This window comes from Aythya ferina (genome assembly GCF_964211825.1).
Source record: "Aythya ferina genome assembly, chromosome: 14".
Lineage (NCBI taxonomy): Eukaryota > Metazoa > Chordata > Aves > Anseriformes > Anatidae > Aythya > Aythya ferina.
The window spans coordinates 19,252,621-19,258,640 of record NC_140312.1 but is presented as its reverse complement, the minus strand read 5'-3'; positions in this window follow the sequence as shown (position 1 = coordinate 19,258,640).

Below are 6,020 nucleotides of genomic sequence, written 5' to 3'. Positions count from 1 at the left end.
ATAATTCCCAAGAATATCATCTATGACATTTTAGGTCATATTTGGAATTTATTTTTGTCTCTTGCAACTAAATGTCAATCATGAACCTAATGACTGATTATTTATTTATTTATTTATTTTATTTGAAGTGGTATAAACCATGAAAATTGGCATTTACTCCTTCCTCCAACTGAGACTTTCCCCCTTTGGAATTTTAGTGACATTTTTAAAGCCTGAAACAGAGAATGAACCATAAACAGATGTACTTAAAACACCCAGGGACAGTGGAACAATGCTAGGTCCCAAGGGAGAGCCATTTCATTTTGTTTCCTTAAACATGTATTCTCAAATTAAGTTGACAGGAATGGATGTGGCTTGTGGTTAGATTAAATATCTCCCAGCTCACTGAGCAAAGATAGGAAAGTCATGTTCCAAGGTCTTCCCACGGTCATATGTTATAGTGAGAACCATAGAAGTACATTTGGAGTCTTACCCTGATCCCACTGTAGCTATGGCATTATATAATGGCAAATAATGCCATTTTGATTGTAGGGAAGGCTGTAATTTCCTCTTTACAGGATAATGCTTATGAAATTTTAAAGTACTGTAAGACAGATAAACAGATTCTTGTTCACATATCGAGGTTCCCATAAAGAATATTTTATGATATACTAGTATGGAGTTATCATCTTTGAGCCTCTACATGGGAGAGAACTGTATTTTTAATATCTGCTATAATTTTTGGAGGGAACCCACAGAAGTCCTTAAAAGTTACTGTTAATTGAAAATAAATTTGCATAACCACCTGACAGCACAATTCAGCTAAATTTATGTATCATCCCTGCACATTTTTTATATATAATATTACAAAACCTGCAAGGAAAGTTCCCATACCTTTTTTTTTTTTTTTTTTTTTTTTTTAATTTACAAAAAGCAAGTCTCTGTTATTTTAGCACTGAAAAGACAGCTTTCCCTGAATACTGTAACTGATCAGGAAGAAAAGATATGCATCAACACCATGCTCATCTATGCCATTTACAATAGCCAGTGCCCCTAATCTTATGAATCATAGGCCAAAATCCTCAGAGTGCCAAAAACCCCAAGACACGTGTCCTATAAGACTTAGAGAATGGAGAAGAGAAGGCATTCACAGGCAGACTGTAATATTTTTCCCAAAAGATCTACTGTTCTTCTAAAGGTTTGGGCTGGGAAGGCTACTGGGCTCTGCTGGAACAGTAATATGGACTCATCTATCCCTGCTACTATGCTTGCTCTCATAGCCAGCTACAGCACCACTGATCTTCACATCATAAAGTTTTACGTAGCATCAGAGGCATATTTGAACTGCATGCAAAATGTATGAGGCCCAAGAGCCACAAGACCTCTCCCCTGCAGTGCTTCCCTTTCTCAAGCCCAAGCCCACCAAGTATATTAAGACCATCCTGCCTGGGGACATGAGGAAGTTATACTGCTTTGACAAGAAACAGGAAACTAAGGGAAGGGGCTTTTGGAATCTCTAATACTAGGGAAAACAAGAAAGTGAAGAAAGTTTATTGAAGTTGGAAATAATCATAGGCAATCGAAACAAATATGTTCTGTTATCTCTAAGACAGATATTTCCATCAGATTCATTTTTCTTAGTATATTCATTAGGCCACATCCTACGATGATCCTAAGGGATCATCTCCAAAACGCATTTCTCTTCTGGAAGATTTTTTTCCAGGTCACAAACGTATCGCGCCCATGCCAGGCTCTCCACAGCCATGCATAACATTACATGATATTTCCATAATTAATAGACCACTTTTCATCTTCAAAGTTCTTTACCTTTCACCTCATCAATTCCTATTTTTGTAAGTTTTCATACAGCCTGTTCTTTTACTAAGCAACACTGCACCAGTGGGAACCAACCAATGCAAGTTTGCTAAAAGCACGTAAGACTTCAAAAGAGTCGTGTCACATCTGCTCATATGTAGAGCTTACTTCATCTCCAGCCACAGCTTCAATGAAGATACAGGCAACCATAGTGATCATTAACACAGGAAAAAAAGTAATGCACGCATCACTGAGGCTTACAGAAGAGAAAGACTGCCATACTCACCTTAAAATATGAAATCCTTGCAAGGCCACCTGATTTCTCTAGAGTGAATCCATTCTAAATGTCTTTATTTTTGCTACTGGTATCTTCTATGATTGCCAAGCCAAATGAGACCGTACAAATCACCATCATCCATTAGTCCTTCACCTGTAGCAATGTTTGCCTTTAAAGGAAAAACTATTTGGGTTAGGGCATCATCATCAAACCCTGTGGGACACGCCCATATTAGCCCAATTTTTTAGTACAGCCAAAATTCACTCGACAATCAGAACATCCACAATCTAGTGAAATGGCAACTGGAACACCATGGCAGTCTATCAGATACAACTACAGTCTGTCATGCATATTTTTTTCTGCATAATAACAGACCTGCTCATTAACCCATTTTGTGGGCAAAAAACTTTGCCTCCAAAGAGGAGTTGCTGCCATTTAGCACAGAAGTTGCTCGTAAAACACTGTGAATTTCTCCAGGTTAAGCTACTGCATGGAGCTTAATCGCTAACTAGAGGTTTGTACAAAGCCATTCAGTTGAGAGGCACAGCTGTAATGGCTCACAGAGTATTGTTACAGCCCAGCTGCACATAAATTAAACCCATTAGGCTTCAGTGCACTCAGCTAACATGAAAATGCTTATTTTTGAAAAGAGTTATGGTAAAATCAATCCAACTGAATGAGACTGAAACTCTAGAGCATTCTACATTCTTTAGTCTTTGGAAATGCTGTTTTCTATTATCTTTTCAAGTGTGACAGGAAGAGGAGAGGGGACATTAATATTATAAAGTGCAGTTCTAGCCTGGAAAATGCAAAAATAGTAACTTTCTGTTGAACAGACATGCTCCTTGTTCTCAGTCAGTGCGCTTGACTTTCACCTGACACAAATGAGCATAAAACTGCACATCACAAGAGATGATAATCCACAACAGATATGGTATGAAAGTATTGGTATACTAACAACTGCTTATTTCTGTCAGTAACCACAAACTAGCCAGCTTATTCCCCAAGAGAATAAACTGGACTCTGTTTTGGTACACTCTACAGCAGATACACTTACCTTAATTCCATATCAGGCTTGCAGTGCTATGACTCACACACTTCATCAAGCAGAAGATGGTACTGTGGGGATGACACATCATACAAAGAAATGTCATTTTCATCCTGAAGTACTAAAAAGGATACAGCTACACGAAGTGTAGCTACATGAAGTCACATAGTGATGTGACTACATCACTAACATGAAGTCACATAGTGATAGTTTTAGTCACTTTAATGTAACCAAAAAATGTTTCTGCCCACCAAGATTTTTCTGGGTCTTGAAGTAGTACTAGTTACCTTCAATGTGAAGCATATTATAATGCAAAAGGTAAATCATGATTCCCAAGACCAGAAAAAACAGCCGATGCAATAACATAGTGGTCAGCATTTAGGAAAATTGCAGGCTCTGCATGTATTTTTTTTAATGTTTCACCTGCAGGGTGTATAATATAGTCTGCACAGACACTGCACAGAGCAAAGAACAGTACTCCTCCCTCTGAGATGTTTGTGCACAGCACTAATGACATATCCTCCTCTGGCACAATGCATCTTGAGGTCCCAGGTATACATGCTACAGAAGCATGGCTTCTACAGGAAACATCCGCCAAAACGTTTTCTCTAGGGTTTAAGGCACTCCCCAGAGTGATGGGAAAATTGAAGCCAAGGGTCTCTCTTACAGAATGACTGCTAGTTGCCATTCTGTTCCATTTTGTTCTCTTCCATTTCTTAAAAAGGCTGAGCTTTACTCTCCCCTACAAAGAACAGTTGAAAGTGCTTACCCTCAGCAAAAGTATCTAGACTGTGGATCCTAAGCATTTGCAGAATTCAAGGTCCTTGAACAAGGCCCTTTCGGGATTCCCCGTCTCCTTCCAGCATGTCCTAGTGCATGCCAGCAGACATCCTTCAGCTTAGCGCGTGTTTCAGGGAGCATGCGTTAGATCCCACTGTCAAACAACTCTCTCCATGCATTGCATAGGACCCATAGACAATAGTATTTCATTATGTTTTGTTAGCATCCTAGATAATCTTTATTTATGCATGGATATTTTTTATTAACAAATATTTTTCCACACACTTGTCCTGCAAAAGTATAATACTTTCTAGAAGACCTATGCATAGCATTCAGCAAATATATTAAGTATGAAAGAAAACCTCCAAAGGCTCACAGAAGAAAGAAGAGAAGCTATTTTACATATAAGTGCCTCACTGGAGCCATCTGCTCACTAACATTACAAACAGACAGAAATGATTTACCTTTTTAAGCTCTCTCTATCCATTACTTACTATTTTAGGTTTGTATACATATATACACAAACAACTCTAAATTCCTTCATTATTCTCTCAGGAAGCGTAATTATTGGTTTGTCTATGAAATGAGAGATAAATTTCTCTCTGAATGCATAGTAATCAAAGCATCGTTAACCATGCTATCTGTGGTAAAAGTGGTTAAACAACCAACAAATTTCATATACATTGAACAGTATATAACATTTTCTGAGAAACACAGAATGAAATCTAGATATAAAAACAGATGTGGTTTAGACCATTCATAGAAAATTCTGGATTCAGGAAGATGGTCCTTATTCCGATATCTTATGCAAAGCTGTTTTCACCTTGGTTATAGATGAAAACATGGATACGTATATAAGTTTGTGAATAACATATGGCTCATTAACTTGCATGAAGCTTTACCCTGGCATTTTAAAGAACTGAGGCTTACACAGGCATGCTGAATCCATCTGTCAGCTTCCTTTCCCATCCCCTTCTCATTATCCTTTGAACCTCTTCATTGATTTCTACCAAATTGAACCAGAAAATAAATTAAGAAAGATTATCAATTCCATATTATGACAATTGGTGGCAGAGTAGAAGGGACCCAAACTAGTGTCTTCTCTCAGATGAAGACCTTTGTAAATCTGTCCTTTGATCACTCTCAAAGCCTGCTGGCTACTTAAGCTTATACATGCTGACTAGCTAGTCAGCACACATACAGCCCCGAAGCAGCTAAGCCACATGCTCCCATTTGCCTGATAAAACAGGGCAACGTGGAACAGGGCATGTTGACAACATGGAAGACAAATGAAGGAGCTGAAAACGCTAAGTGAAACAGAAAAGTGTTACGAGATAAAGGTCACAAATCCACAGGAAATCAGCCCTTTTTATCTTAATAGTCACTGGAAAACTTGTTATAACACATTTATCTGACTGGTTTATAATTAAAACAAGCGTAGTGTTCCTGTAGAGAAAAGCAGGACTATTATGTCCATTTACATCACTACATGTTAACTAATGCATCAGCATTCCTCTGTTCTCTCATCTTAGTTGTAAAAGCATGAAGTTAGGTTCAATTTATACTCAGTTGCAATCTATGGTTTGGCTTTTTCCTCAAATATCCATAATTTTAGGAAGATCATACTCAAAACTGAATGCACAGTACTAATAAGGTATGTATCAGAAACATTTTTTCCTACTTTTTTAATCATTCACAATGACGTGCTTATCACTGGTTTTAATCAAGCACTGGGATAATGGTAAAGCTGCATTTTTTTATTTATTCTTGTAACCAGTGAACTCTACAGAGATTACAAACGTGTCTCAGAAATTTCATTTTTCCATTAGCACCACTGGGGGTGTAAGTCTGAAACCAAGTGAAAAAGCAGCATGTTGTTGCATTAAGGGGTGTAGCTGATTAACTGTTATGGGTCCAGTCGGATTCAGGGTACTGAACCATCACAACCACAGATTCACTAATAATGCATTAACCCATATGGGTCTGGTCGGATTCAGAGTAGTGAACTGACATGGTCATGGATTCACCAATATCGTATAGCCACCCTTACTCTAGTCACGTTCAATGAGAACTTTCATGGCTAGGAACAATGCAGTTAAGTGCAATTTATTACAGCAACAG